The sequence below is a fragment of the Pelophylax lessonae genome (assembly GCF_965119305.1).
Source record: "Pelophylax lessonae genome assembly, chromosome: 4".
NCBI classification, from domain to species: domain Eukaryota; kingdom Metazoa; phylum Chordata; class Amphibia; order Anura; family Ranidae; genus Pelophylax; species Pelophylax lessonae.
The window spans coordinates 1,128,936-1,147,312 of NC_138771.1; the positions used below are offsets into that span (position 1 = coordinate 1,128,936).

Here is an 18,377-nt window from a genome sequence, read left to right on the forward strand (position 1 = left end):
GCAAAAACATGTGTAACCTGCAGAGCCGCTCTGAGGCACCCCAGTATTACTCAAGATGGTCGTGGCTAGAAATGCTAGTGGGGTGTTTTTAAAAGTGATGTCTCAACAAAATAAAGCATGGACACATAGATGGATGGATGGACGGACAGAGTCATGGATGGATGGATGGACAGAGACATAGATGGACAGAGACATAGATGGATGGATGGACAGAGACACGGATGGATGGATGGACAGAGACATGAATGGACGGACAGAGACATGGATGGATGGATGGACAGAGACATGGATGGATGGATGGACAGAGACACGGGTGGATGGATGGACAGAGACATGGATGGATGGACAGAGAGGTTTGGGGGAGGGGTGCTTTGAATATGAAAAATAGAGTAAATAGAGGTTTGAGTTTGTGGCGCTCAGATGCAGTGTATTTTCCCCCTTAAAGGAGAAGTACGGGGAAAGCTGGTTGGGCTGCACTTCTCCTGTGGTTCGTTCTGCACTCCTGTGACCCATTTTCAGCAGACAGCGGGCTGAAGCCACAAAGCCAGTCCAGGCTCGGGAAAGACAATGACGTTGGAATCCCCCCATATGCCTGGACCGGCACCCAGCACAGCCTCTCAGCTAGCCACTCCCGCCCCCGCCCCCTCCTCAGCCCAGTGCTCCAGTGAGTGCAGAGGAGGGGGCAAAGCAGACAGCGGTGATTGACAGTCAGATCTCTGCTCCGGGAGCTCTGAGAATCGAGTGATTGGCTGTATTTGATCGCTCAGTTCTCAGTCTTAGAGCTGGCGGGGGAGGGACAGATACAGCATTCACCTAGGTAAGTATAACGCAAAAAAAAAAGACATCCTGTACTTCTCTTCTAAAGGGGCCGCCAGCCAGGGCTGCAGAGACCTATCTGTATTTGTGGTGGGGGGAAGGGGGTTAAATTAAATACTAAAAATATATATTAACCACTTCTAGCAAGGTGGCAGCCCTGGGTCTGGCGATGTAGATCTACGTCGCTGGATTCCCCGCTGACTTGGCGGCGGCGCGCGTGCGCCGCCAGAGGCTCGCTCCCACTGTATTCAGACACAACGGGAGTCGGGCCAGGGGAGGAGAGGTGGTGATCGTCGGGGATCAAGTGAGAAAATCCGCCCGCTTGTGTAAACAAAGCAGGCGGATCTTCTCTGTGACAGGCAGGGTCAGATTACAGGATTCAGCATAGGTCAACCTGCGATCTGTGTCTGTGTCACACAATCCCCTCCCCCCACACACGTCAGTAAGCACCAGGCATACATTTAACCCTTTGATCACCAACAGTGTTAACCCCTTCCCTGCCAGTGTCATTAGTACAGTGACAGTGCATATTTTTAGCACTGATTACTGCAGTAATGTCACTGGTCCCCCCAAAAATGTAAAAAATGTCAGTCAGGGGTCCGATCTGTCGCAATGTCGCAGTCCCGCTAAAAATCGCAGATCGCTGCCATTACTAGTAAAAAAAAAAAATTACAAATATTTCCCGTAGTTAGTAAACACGATAACTTTTGCGCAAACCAATAAAAATACGCTTATTGTGATTTTTTTTACCAAAAATATGCAGCAGAAAACAAATTGGCCTAAAATGTTAAATTTTGATTTGTACATTTTTTTTGGGAATGTTAAATAGCAGAATGTAAAAAATATTGTTTTTTTTTTTCAAAATTGTCGCTCTTTTTTCGAAAATTAAAAATCGCACAGGTGATCAAATACCACCAAAAGAAATCTCTATTTGTGGGGGGGAAAAAAGGACAACAATTTAATTTGGGTACAGCGTCGCACAACCGCACAAATGTCCGTTAAAGTAACGCAAAATATAGCCTGGTCAGGAATGGTTGTCAGAGACATGTAGCTAAATACATTTTGGCCTAAATATATGACAAAAATTGAATTGAATATATTGGATATTTTTTAACAGTCAAAGTAGAAAATGTCAATTTTTTCGCAAAATTTTTGCTCTTTTTTTATTAACCACTTAAGCCCCGGAGGATTTGGCTGCTCAAAGACCAGGGCCTATTTTGCGATTCGGCACTGCGTGAATTTAACGGACAATTGCGCGGTCGTGCGACGCTGTACTCAAATGAAATTGACATCCTTTTTTTCCCCACAAATAGAGATTTCATTTGGTGGTATTTGATCACCTCTGCGATTTTTATTTTTTGCGCTATAAACAAAAAAAGAGCGACAATTTTGAAAAAATAATATTTTTCACATTTTTTTATATGAAATTCCCCCCCAAAAAAAGTAAAAATCAAAATTTTTTAACATTTTAGGCCAATTTGTTTTCTGCTACATATTTTTGGTAAAAAAAAATCACAATAAGCGTATTTTGATTGGTTTGCGCAAAAGTTATTGCGTTTACTAACTAAGGGAAAGATTTCTGTCATTTTTATTGTTTTTTTTTTTTAACGAGTAATGGCGGCGATCTGCAATTTTTTTTGCGGGACTGCGACATTACAGCGGACAGATCGGACCCTTGACTGACATTTTTGACACTTTTGGGGGTACCAGTGACATTGCTGCAGTAATCAGTGCTATAAATATGCACTTTTACTGTAAAAATGACACTGGCAGGGAAGGGGTTAACTTTATTTGTGATCAGTGGGTTAAATGTAACCCTAGGGGCGTGATTCTAACTGTGGGGGGGGCTAATGATGTAACCACAGAGACATACGATCTTACATAGCAGGATCGTATGATCTCTGCACTTACATCAGGGAGAATGACAGACGGTTGTGTTTACATCATCCGCCTGCCTTTTTCCCTCTCCAGCGGGAGATCGCCAGTGACCGGAGGACATCAGAGCCACCGGTCACTCACGCGGGGATGCCCGTGAATGAGCGGGGGTGGGAGCACGCCTCCGGTGGTGTGCGCTCGCCCCCTATTGGCTCGCAGGCGAGTGACGTACCGGTACGTCACTTTGCCTGCACGGGGCTGACCGCCGCAGTATATCTACTTGCGGCGGTCGGCAAGTGGTTAATATCGCAAAAAATGAAAATCGCAGAGGTGATCAAATACCACCAGAAGAAAGCTCTGTTTGTGGGGAAAAAAAGACGTAAATTTAGTTTGGGTACGGCGTCGCACGACCGCGCAATTGTCAGTTAAAGTCGCGCAGTGCCAAGTTGAAAAAAGTGGCCTGGACTTTAAGCAGGAAAATCCTCTGGTCTTAAAGTGGTTAAATAGCATTTTCAGTTTGTGGCGCTCAGTTACAGTTGCGTAGGAACCCATGTTACCCTTAGTGCACGCTGCCAGTGTTCATTTACTGCTTGGGTCTAATGATATGGAAAGATGAATTGAAGCTTCACCCAATATGCTTCCCGTTGAACGCACCGTTGGTGGCCGCCTCTCTATTGTCTCTTCCTATTTATAGAAAACCTTTACTGGAAGATGGATGGACTGATTTGCATTATAGGACAGAGGCGTGATTCATTGGCGGGGGTTTGTTATAAAGTACGATGGGATCATTGCAACGCTCCCATCAATGTCAGGGGAAGGAAAGGCAGACGATGTGCTGACACTGCAGGATACAATCCGTGTCCCCCTTCTGCAGATATTAGTTTTGTCGTGCCGTTTCATGTATATAAATGATGGTCTGACCCACCACTCAGATCTTATCCATAAAGATTTTTCTATCCTCACACCGGCTGATTTAGTGCTGGAAGGAGTCCGTCATTTTACATCAAATTCAACAGAATTATCAGTCAAGGGAGGTGGCGTGCACGCGTTTCATCCACCCTGTCCTCGCCTAAGAACGTGCCAAACCTAACAATGTCTAAACACAACTAGGTCTACAAGGAGCAACGCCAAGGGATTAAAGGACATGAACACTGACGGGACTGCTTAGGCACCCCGCCTGGGTGCCTCCTGCCCTCCACACCTGTCACGTGCCAGGTCAGTGAGCCTGAGGTGTAGAGGAGGGCCTCTCGTACAGCTCTGGCTCGAAGGGCCACTGATAGTGAGACAGCCGCCACAGGAGCACGGTGATGTAGGAGAGCCTGTAATCAGTCCAGTAGTCTGCCCGGCAGCAGTCAGCAGGTAGATGTGGCAGCGAGCAGGCTGGTAGTAGAAGGCAGATGGTAACAGGATTTGCTGTAGCTGGCCGGATGAGCAGGATGAAGGGTCAGACAAGCCGGGTTGGTAATGGTCGGGCACATTAGACATAGAAGGCAGACAACAGGATGGTCGGGTCACAAGCCAAGTTGGTACCAGGAGAACAGTTAAGCAGAATCAGGAGGCAGAAGCGAAATCCAGTAGACAAGCTGTGGTCAGGGTATGAAGCAGACAATCACAGGTTAGGGATAAGCCAAATCAAGATCAGAGGTCACATGGAATCAGGAACAATACGCAGAAGCTGCAGACCAAACAGCAACGAGTCCATATAGAAGGCCTGGTTAAATAACCCGCCTGGCGCCAGCATAAGTGATGGGCATGCCCATTGATGTGCAAGTGCGCATGCGCGAGTGCGCCGATGTGCGAGTGTGCATGTGCGCTTGTGTGCACTCCCTTACCCACGAGCATGAACATCTGCCTGGCCAGTTGCTGGTCTGCGCATGCGCATAGGCACACGCCGTGGAGCTCCATCTACTCTATGGACCCCACTTCTCTGACAAAATCGTTCTGAGCAGATCGAGAGCTAATACCAGCCCTTTTACCCCAATCATCATACAGACAAGGTGTTGGAATAGAACCAAAGGAATGACTGTTTACTGAACAGTTACACAACAGTTAGATAATGAGTTAGAGCTGACACAAGGCTAATCCCATCATTGGAACCTCCAAGAGTTAGCCAACAGACAGGAACAATAGGTGACTCAATTAACTTAATTACCAATGGGAAAAAGACACTTAACACATAACATCCTAAGCAGATTAAAGCAGGAGACCTTCAGCATCAGGTTGCTTTGAGCTGATCATATTAATATCTGCTCTGAGCCTCACAGTCTGAAGTATTCATAGCTGGTATGGGCCTAAAGACCCCAAATATGTATATGGTTACTCCAGTTCCCAGAGTCTGAAGCAAGACCTCTCCAAGGGACCTCTTAAAAGGTCCCCCAGGCACACACCTCTAAATGAGTAGTGTTCCCTTAAAAGCAAAATTCCATAGTCAGTAGGCAAGAGGCCACCCTGCAGTCCCCTCCAAAAGCCCCGGTCCTGGTTGGGTCTGTCACAATCACAATCTAATCTACTGGAATGATTAAAACCCAACAAATACTCTTTATAGGAAGACCCAAACACACGAATAATCATCCACAAATGTCAGGACCATTTGTATGGACTGAAGAGAAGAACTGAACTCCAGAAGATGAGCTACATCATCCTCAGGAGGTGGCCTGCAAGGGGAGGCAGGAATCTTGATCATGTAGCCTCATTCAAAAGATGTTCATTGATCAAGTAGTCTCATGGTGAGATTCATAAGATAGGTATTGATCATGTATTCTCATGGTGTCACTCATATGATCCAGCTGTTTCAGATTGATCTCAGCTGCTGCTTTAGTGCACTGGTTCTCAACATCTGGCCTTGGCTGCAACTTCCCTCCTCCCGGGCCTCCAGCCAGATGCAGATACCCTAACCTACCACAGTGCCTCCCAGTTCCCACAGTGCTCCCTACCTCTCATAATTGCCTGCAGTGTCCCTCAACCCTTACATTGGCCTCACAATGACAGCCGACCTCCCACACTGCCCCTCATCCTTCTGCAGAGTCTCAACTACCCCATACTACCTCCTACCTCCAACAGTGTTCCATAGTGCCTATTTGCCCCTGCATTGACCTCCAGGCAACCCACAGTACCCTAGCCCCCTCCAGAAACCTCATCCCCTACAGGGCCACCAAGTCTGCTGCAAAGTCCCTCCAAACCCCTCCAAATCCCACACTATCCCCTACAGTGATAACTAGCCCCATTGGGAGCTTTCTAGCATTTAAATACATATTTAGCATTTCCATACTTTTATTACGTTCCTTTAAATTTTCTATACATTGAGTCATGGAAGGTTTTGTAAGAACGTACTGGGCCCTGGTCTCAATAAGATTGAAAACCACTGTTCTAGTGTGAGGGTTCCAGTAGGTAAGAAAACTCCCACTTCTCCCACTTATCATTGGTATTAGTGGGAGGAATAGTGCCCCATCATTGGTGTCAGTGGGAGGAATAGTGTCCCATCATTGGTGTCAGTGGGAGGAATAGTGTCCCATCATTGGTGTCAGTGGGAGGAATAGTGTCCCATCATTGGTGTCAGTGGGAGGAATAGTGTCCCATCATTGGTGTCAGTGGGAGGAATAGTGCCCCATCATTGGTGTCAGTGGGAGGAATAGTGCCCCATCATTGGTGTCAGTGGGAGGAGTAGTTTCCCATCATTCAGCTTCGGGTGTGGCTGCTGGAAGGTTCTCTGGCTGTGTGTCTGTTGCTGCTGCAGGTGATCTGTGTAAGAGGGTGTGAGGTGAAATCCCTCCCAGCTCTCCTGGCCCCCTTCTGGGGAAGCCATGGAGGCCAGCAGGGCCTCTCCTGCTGGAGGCTCTCAGACATCCCCTGGGCGGATGGATGGCATGCATGCTCCTGTGCAGCCCGTGGTTGGTGATCTCTCTGCACCTGGTGAGGATGAAGATGCTGGATCCATTCGGGAGCGAGTGGTGGCCGGGATCAAAGTCCTCAATAAGGAAAGAGACAAGCTCTACAAGCTTAGAGCGGATTTAAAGCGCCTGAGAAAGCAGCGTGAAGGCTTGTTCAGCAAGAACCGTGGATCAATGGATTCAGAGGTCCAATTAGCGAAAGTCCGTGTGGATCATCAAGAAACTATCGTGGCCATGATGGAAGGCAGGGATGGTCCCTTCAGGGAGAAGTTTTGCAATGAACGGAGGTTTGCAAAGATGGAGGTGGAGGAGGAGACCCCCGGTTCTGACCCCCTTCCCCCTCAAGGTGAGGTAAGCAGCCCATTGCCATCTCAGGGCTCAGGAGGCATGTTGAAAGTTATCCAGGTAATGGAGTCTCCAATGCAGGAAGATCAGCTGGTGTTTGGTGATGTGGAGGACTTACCTGAGAGTGTGCCTGATAAAGTAAAGCATATAAAGCCCCAGCTTACAGATAAAACAGTTTTTGTGCCTTTTAGCACCTTGCCTAATGATGGGTTTCCTAATGACACTCCGGGTGATTCCCCTATGCTCAGCAATGTTGTGCCTGCTGCTGATGTCTCTAAACAGGAAAAGTTGTGTTTAAAAAATGACATTTCTGCTGAAGAACCACAAAACCCAGAAGAGCCGATTAACCCCCCTTCTGCTGAGCTTAAAACTATTTCAGTCACTGTTGAACAGGACTCTACAGCGCAGCAGCAGGAAACATCTGGTACTGCATCAGAAACAGTTATCCCTAATAACATTGCAGGCATGGTGGATCCCACCATTATATGTGGAACTGATAATGCTGCTTGTTTAGGCCAAGCTGGTAAAAATAATAATAGTAGTGTACCTGATAATGTGACATCAGTGTGGGGTCTTGGCCCTAATAAGCCTACATTTGCACAGGTGGTAAGCTGTGCTCCTGGCAATATCACCAAGCCAGGGTTACAATCAAGGAGGAGCTCTGCTTCTAATCAGGGTTTTCCCTCGCGGGCTGCCACTATGAGCACCATTGGATCTGGTATTGGATCTATGGCTTCTGCTGGGGGTCCAAGGCGGAACGTAGTCCTCCTTAAATGGGAAGGTGGTGCAGTCCCTCTAGCAAGGCGTATGGTGGTGGACCTGATCTTAGATATGGGTTTTGGGGCTAATGACCTATATGCCCTGATACATGTGGCTGGAAGCCGGGAATACACAGTTAGTTTCACCAGACCAGAGGGTCTTGACTTGTTCTGGGAACGATATATGGCTCGGTGCAGGTCAAGACCCGAATGGGAAGGTCTGGTGCCAGTGGCAGTTTCCCAAAGGTCAACAGTGAAGAAAATTACTATTGTCCTTACAAATGAGAGTGTTCCTGCTCGGGACTTAGAGGTCTGGTTGAGAAATTATGGGGATGTTTTGACCAGGCCGGATAAAATTCATGATGAGCGTGGCATCTGGACCGGGGGTTGGTCGGTAACGGTCAGGTTGGCTAGGGATGGGAATGTTGTCCGTCACCTGCCCTCCTCTGCCTTTATAGGGAGGGATAGGATGACCATTTTTTATCCCGGTCAGCCAAAACTGTGTCACCGCTGTGGAGAAAAGGGGCATTTTAGCTCCTCTTGTTCAGCTCTGATCTGTTCAGTGTGTCGGGGGCAGGGTCATGTGGCCAGGGACTGCACCCAGGCGATAAGGTGCAACCTGTGCCTGCGCCTTGGCCACCCCTACAGCCGATGTCCTGAAGCCTGGCATAATATGGATAGAGAGGTGATAGATGATCTGTTAAGGCTGGACAGGATGGAGGATGAGGCCCCTGTTGTACCACCCTCCTCTGCGGTGACTGACCCCCCTGGTCTTGTGCAGGATCCCTCCCTAGTCCCTGTGCCCACCCCTCCTGTATCTGTAAGTTTTCCTTCTGTGTCTGTCCCTGTGTCCCCCCAGCCTACTGTACCGGCTCCTCTTGTGTCAGAATCTGCCAAGTCTGTGCCCCCTGAGTCAGTTATTCCCGATCAGTCTTCCCTTCCTAAGTGTGACCTTAAAGAAGCCCCCCACCCACCAGGAGTGGTAGAGGGTACCAAAAAGGGTGCTGCTGCGGCTTCCTCTGTAAAGAAGTCTTCTGTGAAGACTTCAAAGAAGAAGAAGAAAACAAGAGATGAAAGCATCTCTGAATCTGACCTTCAGTACCTGGAGGAGAGAAGGAAGGTTGTGAGGCGGAAGAGACAGACGGTGAGGACGGAACAGGGACAGGATGCCTCAGTGACTGTCTCCAACCGTTCTAGGGCTTCTGCTTGGGATATCTCCTCATCTGGGGATTCTTCTGAGCAGAATTCAGAAATTGAAATGGAGTTGGAGGAGGCTTCAAGAAAGAGAGAGGCTTCTGGTGATGAGCAGCAGAGGGGAGCTAAGAAGCAATCCACCCAATAACCCAAATGGCGGTTCCCCCTCCGTTAAAAGTGGTGACAATAAATGTCGCCAGCATTAAGTCGGTAAGAGCTCGTTCTATGGCCTTATTTTTGTTCAGCCAATTAGATGCTGAAATTTTATTTTTGCAGGAGACTAGGCTCACCTCCTTGGCAGATATTCATATGGCCAAGAGAGAGTGGAGGTATGGTCCATCTTACTGGTCTCTTGCGGCCGAGCCTTACGGCGGGGTGGCGGTGTTGTTTAAAACCGGCATGGTAACTGTCCGGCGGGTTATTGAGGTGGAGATTGGGAGATGTATGGTCTTAGACGTTCTTGTGGGAGGGCAGGACCTGCGCCTAATTAATATCTATGGGCCGCACACAAAGTGGGACAGGAAATGCCTTTTTACAAGGATCAAGCCATTTCTTTTTACATCCCGGCAAGTGGTTTTTGGAGGTGACTTTAATACTGTGACTAGGCCCAAGGACAGGAAGGACTTCAATGACCGGCTGGGATATGATAGCGTTTTTTTAAATAGTATGGTTAGGGATGCTGGTCTTGTGGATGTGCACATTAAGCACCTCCCGGATGACACAGGGTTCACCTTTCATCGAGGTAATAGTCAGAGTAGGATAGATAGGTTTTTTTTGAAGGAGGCCTCTGCTTTCTCACCCCCAGTGGTGCAGGCGGTGGAGTTCTCTGATCACTGTATGCTATCTGTGGTCTTGAATGCTTCAGATTTCCCTCAGAGGGGCAAAGGCATCTGGAGATTAAATTCGACTCTCCTTGAGGAAGAACATGTTAGACAATCCTTTGAGGAATTCTTTCAGGCACAGGTGACCATCCTGGACTTTTGTAGCAGCAAGGCTGAGTGGTGGGAGCTGACCAAAAAGAGGATTGCTGGATTCTTCAGGGGCCTAGCCAATAAAAAACAGTTTAATAGATACATGACCTACCAACGTTTGCGGAGGAAGCTGGATATTCTTGTCTCGAGAGGAGGAGATCCTGGGGCAATCTCTGAAGTGAAAATCCTCCTCAGGAAGTGTCAATATGACCGGCATACCTCTTTGGTTCTGGAGCGGGACTATGGGAAATACCACTCGCCTGACCCTTACCAGAACTGCAAACAGGGTGTAGCTGTTAAGATGGTCGTTGGCCTTAAGGATAGTACAGGTTCCTTGACAAAGTCCAGGTCAGGGATCCTGGAGGTCGTGAGGTCTTTTTATGCTGAACTTCTTGGGAGGAAGGAGCTTGACCGAGACAAGATGGAAAGCTTTTTGGACTCTATTCCAGGTCTAAATGGTGGAGATGTCCCTTTGATGAATTTGACAGAAGAGATCACAGTTGAAGAGGTGACGAGGGCAATTGAACAGCTTGCCATCAAGAAGTCACCTGGACCGGATGGTCTGACGGCTGAGTTTTACAAAGCCTTTAAGTCTATTCTGGCCCCACATTTGGTAGAGATTTTTAACAGTTGTCTTGCTGAGGGGGTGCTTCCCCCTTCCATGAGACACTCAGCTGTGATTCTTCTTTCAAAAGGTAAAGATCCTTCGATGATTGAGAATTGGCGCCCCATCAGCCTTCTCAATGTCGATAGAAAGGTGCTGGCGAAGATACTTTTCTGGCGCCTATCGGCAGTAGCAGAGTCTTTGCTTTCTCGCCATCAGCACTGTTCGATCCAGGGTAGGAGCACCTTCACAGCGGTTTTAGCTGTCCGGGAGGCCTTGGAGCAGTGCAGGGCTGCAGGCTGGGGAAAGTATCTACTGGCATTGGATCAGGCAAAGGCTTTCGATCGTGTCAACCATGAGTACCTGTGGTTGCTCTTTAGTAAGTACGGTCTGCCGGGTGGTTTTGTCGATTGGTTAAAAGTTTTGTATAAGGGGGCAGAAAGCTTCCCTCTTGTTAATGGTTGGGTTGGACAGTCCTTTGAGGTTGGTTCTGGGGTGCGCCAGGGTTGTCCGCTGAGTCCCCTGCTCTATGTGTTTGCAATCGACCCCTTCATCAGGAGGCTAGAGAGCAGCATGTTGTGTGGGGTACCAGTGGGAATCCCGGGTGAGCCGCCTTTGAGGGTTGTTGCCTATGCGGATGATGTGTCAGTGATTGTCACTGGGACAGATGAAGCGGAGGAGGTGGTCTCTCTGACATCACGGTACTCTGAAGCATCAGGCTCCAAGATCAATCAGGAAAAGAGTGAAGTTTTTTGGATGGGAAAGGAAGGTGAGGGGTTTGATCTCCCGGACACTTTTCCAGTGCCCCAGGAAAAAATTAAGATATTAGGCATTGAATTTGGACCTGGCGATTATGGCCTCAAAAACTGGGAGGGCAGGCTGGAAGTTGCCAATACTAAGGTGGTCAGCTGGAAGAGATGGAAGTTATCTCTGAGGGAAAGGGTTGATCTGATTAAGACTTACCTGATACCGATCTTCTTGTATGTCAGCCCTGTCTGCATCTTGCCAGTGTCTCTCTATGCTAGGATCTATAGTGTGTTCTTCCAGATGCTGTGGGGGAACAGACTGAACCCCATCAAGAGGAATGTCACCTATCTATCCAGGAGGGAGGGTGGCTTAGGTATGGTCAACCCCGTTCTTTTCTTTTCACTGCTATTTCTCAAGTTTAACATTGGTAGTATGCTTGCAGTGGAACCTCCTGGATGGGCAGGCATGTTTAGATCTTGGTTTAGGCCTTTTCTGCGACTTTGGGAAGAAGGTGGCCAAGTGAAGAATCTCAGGGGTCATCGTGGTCAGCTCCCAGCCTATGTCGCTCCGTGTCTGAAGTTGCTGCGGCAGTGGCGACTGTCGGCTGAAGATCTCAGATCCGCTCCGAGGAAAGTCCTTATGAGCCGAGTCTTGAGTGAAGTCTTTCATGACCCACTGGCCTTAAGGGATTGCCCAGGCCCAATTTTGAGGGAAGGGTTAAGATTGATTAATTTGGCTAGAGTCCCCCTTAAATTCAGGGATCTGGCCTGGTTGTGCTTCCACGGGAGGCTCTATGTTCGGGGCAATTTGAAATTCCGCAGTGGGATGGATTGTGGTTGTCCTCGGGAGGAATGTGCAGGTGAGGAGGAGACTATGGACCATTTTCTGCTTCGTTGCCCTTTTAACATAGAGGTATACAAACAGGTTGGGCGGGCCCTCGGTGTTCCTTTCCTCTCCAGGCTGGGTTATGCTGAGTGGGTGTACGGAGCATTCAATACTGGTGGGGGCTTTTGTTTGGATACACTTTTTTTAGTTAGTTTAGTAGTCCGTTATTACACATGGAACGCACGGTGTCAGGTCACCCTTCGGCGTAAAATCCTTCCTGTTCAGGTGGTGGTGTGTGACATTCTGCATGAGGTGGGGAAGATTCGGGCGCTTGAGAGAGACAAGTGGGGTCAGAGGGCTTGGCTGAAGGCGTGGAGGGGTTTCAAGCCTCCCTGACTGCCAGGAGTCTCTTTCCCGGGTGTGGCTTTCTGTCTCTTATCACCCTAGATTTTTTCTTAATGCTCAGTTTTTGATAAATGGCTGCATACATAGGTGATGGGTTGTGCCTCTTAGGCCCTCTCTGCTGCTTTATGTAAATAGTTTTCTAAGAATGTTGGAAGTGGATTATGTATATATTGTATATATTCTGCACATGGATGTGAATTCCTTTGTTTTTTTTGTTGGAATATTGTACTATAGTTCTGTTTTTTACTTTTGTATAAAATATGTTGCTTGATTCTTTTCAATAAAAGATCAATAGTGCCCCATCATTGGTATCAGTGGGAGAAATAGTGCCCCATCATTGGTGTAAGTGGGAGGAATAGTGTCCCATCATTGGTGTCAGTGGAAGGAATAGTGCCCCATCATTGGTGTCAGTGGGAGGAATAGTGCCCCATCATTGGTGTCAGTGGGAAAAATAGTGCCCCATCACTGGTGTCAGTGGCAGGAATAGTGCCCGATCCTTGGTATTGATAGGAGGAATAGTGTCCCACTGTTAGTGTCAATGGGAGGAATAGTGTCCCACTGTTAGTGTCAGTGGGAGGAATAGTGTCCCACTGTTAGTGTCAGTGGGAAAAATGGTGCCCCATTGTTGGTGTCAGTGGAAGAAATAGTGCCCCATCATTGGGTGTCCATGCAGGAATCATGCCCCACTGTTGGTGTCAGTAGGAAGAAAGGCGCCTCATATCAGTGGGAGGAATATTGCCCCAAGGGATGGATAAATGTTATAAAAGGCCGAATCTGGCCCCCGGGCTGCAGGTTTGGAAAGCACTAATGTAAATGTATGTAAAGTTTTATTTTTTCTTCACTTCCGGCAAGTCTTACAATCCTGTTTGAATTGGTGAAAGTCTCTTTGCTATGAACCCATGCCAGTCAAGTTTGGCACGATATGTTTCCAGATCAGAACCCGCTTCTCTTCATGCCCCCATTTTTTCTTTTATCGTGACATGAAAAACAGATGACATTTTTTTTTTAGCTCTTGTCGTCCATCCAATGAAAAAGCTGGTTATCCGGGCCTTGTGTGTTCCATGGAAGGAGATTCAGGATCCGGTGACCTTGTGCCAGAGAACGTCTCGGCTCCTCGTTTTTTCACCTATCATATCTTCCACGTCTCCCATTCATCAGGACGTGTCGTATTTGAAAGGCTTTAATGAGAATGCCCAGCAGAATACCCGAGCCGAGCATTTTATTTATCTCATGTTAGAGAAATAAGAAGCTTTTGATGAAGATGCCCTATAGTGTGAAGGCAGACAATTAGTAGCGCTTCTAGAGTATGAATAGCCCAAAAAAAAAGTCCCAACGCCTCCTCTTCTGAAGTGATTCCAGGACAAGCTGAAGATTAAAACTGTGTTAGCGTGGCCCAAGGGACCAAAAGTAATTAGTTGTACATTTTCATTGAGTCAATAAAGCTTTGTGAGAGGAACAGGAAGACCAGGAGTGATTGCATGTTTGTACGGGGAATGAAATATTTATGTTTTCATTGGGTTACAAAAGTCTTTTGAGGAAATTAAGATGCATTAATAAAACTTGAATCTAACTTTGTGCTGAGACCTGAAAAATGTTAATGAATGGATGCGTTTATCCAAAGTTTATTTATATTATGTCTAAATTCTTCGATTCCTCATTAATTGTATGCATGGGTTTACCTGATATAAAATGCATATGGCTGGTAATGGGAGGAAGACATTCAATCTATGAGGTGTATGAGGTGCTTTGGGCAGAGCTTTATTGAAATATTGTTCAATCCAATGCCAACTCTCCATTGCTGAGCCAAATGACATCTTCATAAATACATGGAGGTGTCATGACTACCTTCTTGTCTGGCTGGTGTGGCTACAAACTCGTTTTCCAAGTTCTTCATTCATTGCTGTAAGGAGTTTATAAGAACATGGTGTTACATCCACTGACACCATTTATGGGGAACTTCTCCTCCTTCTGACATCAATGATGGGGCAGAATTTCACCAACTGACACTAAAAGGACACAATTCCTCTCAATGACATCAATGATGGGACACAGTTCCTTCCACTGACACCAATGATGAGATATCATTCCTCCCACTGACACCAATGATGGGGTACAATTCCTTCCATTGATGCCAATGATGGGGCACTATTCCTCTCAATGACATCAATGATGGGACACTATTCCTCTCAATGACATCAATGATGGGAGACAGTTCCTTCCACTGACACCAATGATGAGATATTCCTCCCACTGACACCAACAATGGGGTACAATTCCTTCCATTGATGCCAATGATGGGACACTATTCCTCCCACTGACACCAATGATGGGACACTATTCCTCCCACTGATACCAATGATGGGACACTATTCCTCCCACTGACACCAATGATGAGATATCATTCCTCCCAATGGCACCAATAATGGGGTACAATTCCTTCCATTGATGCCAATGATGGGGCACTATTCCTCTCACTGAAACCAAAGAAGGGGTGCAACTATTCATCCCAATGACATATAAACGATGGGGCGCTATTCCTCCCACTGGCACCAGCGATGAGACACTATTCCTCCCACTGGCACCAGCGATGAGACACTATTCCCCAAAAGGGTTTAGGTCTGGAGACATGCTTGGCCAGTGCATCACCTTTACCCTCAGCTTCTTTAGCAAGGCAGCGGTCAGCTTGGAGGTGTTTGGGGTCGTTATGTTGGAATTGCCCTGCGGCCCAGTCTCTGAAGGGAGGGGATCATGCTCTGCTTCAGTATGTCACAGTACATGTTGGCATTCATGGTTCCCTCAATGATCTGTAGCTCCCCAGTGCCAGCAGCACTCATGCAGCCCCAGACCATGACACTCCCACCACCATGGTTGACTGTAGGAAGACACACTTGTCTTTGTACTCCTCACCTGGTTGCCCCCACACACGCCTGACACCATCTGACACCATCTGACACCAAATAAGTTTATCTTGGTCTCATCAGACCACAGGAGATGGTTCCAGTAATCCATGGCCTTAGTCTGCTTGTCTTCAGCAAACTGTTTGTGGGCTTTCTTGTCCATCATCTTTAGAAGAGGCTTCCTTCTGGCACGACAGCCATGCAGACCAATTTGATGCAGTGTGCGGCGTATGGCCTGAGCACTCACAGGCTGACCCCTCCCCCACCCCTTCAACCTCTGCAGCAATGCTGGCAGCACTCATACGTCTATTTCCCAAAGACAACCTCTGGATATGACGCTGAGCACGTGCACTCAACTTCTTTGGTTGACCATGGTGAGGCCTGTTCTGAGTGGAACCTGTCCTGTTAAACCGCTGTATGGTCTTGGCCACTGTGCTGCAGCTCAGTTTCAGGGTCTTGGCAATCTTCTTATAGCCTAGGCCATCTTTATGTAGAGCAACAATTCTTTTTTTCAGATCCTCAGAGAGTTCTTTGCCATGAGGTGCCATGTTGAACTTCCAGTGACCAGTATGAGAGAGTGAGAGCGATAACACCAAATTTATCACACCTGCTCCCCATTCACACCTGAGACCTTGTAACACTAACGAGTCACATGACACCGGGGAGGGAAAATGGCTAATTAGGCCCAATTTAGACATGTTCACTTAGGGGTGTACTCACTTTTGTGAGAAACTGGCACCAATGCTGGGAGTTATTATTGTGACGGTGGCGGGTATCAGACCCCTGGCCTTCTCATCCAACTCGTGACCAAAGACCAAGCAATCTCACACCCTGCCGTCACTTGCGTAACAATGCCACTCTCAGCTGCACCCAGCACACAGATTGTCCAGCTTGCAGGACCACAATCTAGATGCCAGCAGACTGAGAGCGATTGTCACCGGGCTAATTAAACAATTAACCCTTTCTTTGCCACCACCTCTACGTTTATAATGAGCCCAGAGGACGCTCGTAATTTTACAAATACCAATTATGACTTTAGAATAACCATCTGTAACACACACTGTCACCTCAGACAAGAATGTTTCAGATAGGTTAGCCTAAACAGTAGCGCGCTTTCAGGGGACAGGTTCTTTTGGGACAGTTTGTGTTTAAGAGCTTAGAGACAAAATTGACACTTTTCAAAATAAGGTTTAATTATAAGAAAGGTGAAGATTGGTGCAAATAAAAATATTTACAGAAAAATGGGTTACAAAGAAATAGAGACACAATACAGCAATTTAGAAATATGAAGATAAGAGTGAATATACTTGCATTTAAAAAAGTCCTGGTATTATCTTAGTTTCAGAAACTGAACATTCGATCGGTCCTTCTCTTAAAGCGATGTTATAGCTTGGATGATAGAATGAAGACTGAGAGCTCCATCAGCTCTCTCTCTTTTCTCTGACCCCCCAGGGGGTGTCACCAGAAGTACTTGACCAATAGACACATAAACTGCTAAGGGACCTCCCGGTTAGACAGATTATTAAAAGCACTCATATCTTGAAATATGTAACGGTTACATGCTTGAAACTGATATTTTATGATACGATATTTAATTCTATTTCCATAAGACACCAAACACTGGTTATCTCGGAATAACCTCTGACCTGTGAGGCATCTGATCACTAGCTTGTCTCCCCTAGCACCAACAGTGATCAAGTTTGATCTTAATTCGATCAGTGTTTTATCTGGCATTCAAATATCTACTTTTTGTTAATACGTTATATCCAGGTAAACAGTTATGACATGGATATGGGTTGTGAGAATTAAGTGTTACTTTTTATTTACAGCTTGCTGGGGAAATTCCACACAGCCTATTGTGGGCATCTGTTCTAAGAGAAGATCTGCTTTATGACCTCCTGCTATGTCTAGGAGACAGGACGTCTGCTAGAATGTGCAAAGGTGGGGGGCTACTTCGCTCCAGGAGGGGGGGGAAAGGAACTCACTGAATACACAGCTGCTTGATGACACAAAATGGAGGCCGTGACAAGATGGTGTCCTAACGCACGATACCATTACACTTCCCCTTCTTGTGGGCGCATAGGCAGGAATTACGCAACCGACTTCCGTGGGTTTGGTTTGTGGCGACAAACCACCCGCATGGCCATGGGTGCTGCCTTTCTTCTGCTGGAAGACAGACGCTACTCCCCTGGGGAGCAGCTTCCAGCTCAAATAGAGGATGAGAGTTTCCTCTCCTTTAGCATCCCTCTGGCCTAGGGTTGTGGCGGGACTGGGCGTGTAAATTCCGGGCCCCAGGTCCCAGGGGCATGGACCAGTACCTCCGTCAGGGCCGGACGGTCCTTCTGACACACTGGCGTCAAGGGGGCCTGTCTAACCAGGGTACCGTTGGGTTGGTCCGTCACGGGTTCAGCTGAGCCACTATCGTCGCACCCCAGCATCCTCCTGTGGCCAGCTGTACCCAGGAATGACGTACCCAAAGTTGTGGTTTGAGGAGTAGGCCAGGTCCTGGTATCCTTAGTTTTAGATCTCTGGGTGCCTACTCCTCCCTGCTGTTCCCAGTACCAAACCGCTGACAGGTCCATCTGACAGTTACTATGCAGAACTGTCAAACTAGGCCATGCCAGAATGTTTGGGACTGTGGACAGGAGCTCTGGGTGTTCCACCCAGACAGGGCCAAACACTACCAGGCCCCTAAAGCAGGCCACTGCGCAGGGTTCGACCTCTCCCCGTGGATAATACGTAACCCTTAGGGAGGGGGATGGGTCTGATGCATTCCCAACCCCATCTAGCACTGCCGTAGACGCAGGTAAGCCACATGGGGTGGGGAAGGCTGGCTCAACCTGTGCCTTCCAGGTGAGAGGGTTTGGTCCACGCCCCCTGCTCAGGTTCAATGTGGTTAGACAGGGGGCACCCGCCAGCTGCTGTGACACCTCACGGTTCCTGGGCACGGGGTAGGCCACAATCGCAGGACTGACGTTCAGTCTGCTAAAGGCTCCACAAAGCCTTCTCTCGGTCTCCTGTTCCCCATCGGCCTGCGCCTCCTGTGAGACAGG

General features: G+C 47.7%; 1 long non-coding RNA gene across 1 annotated transcript in view; it reads left to right on the forward strand.

The window, feature by feature from the left end:
- Positions 1-18,377, forward strand: part of LOC309552179 — a 949,684-nt gene that overhangs the window by 293,153 nt on the left and 638,154 nt on the right. The window lies entirely within an intron of this gene.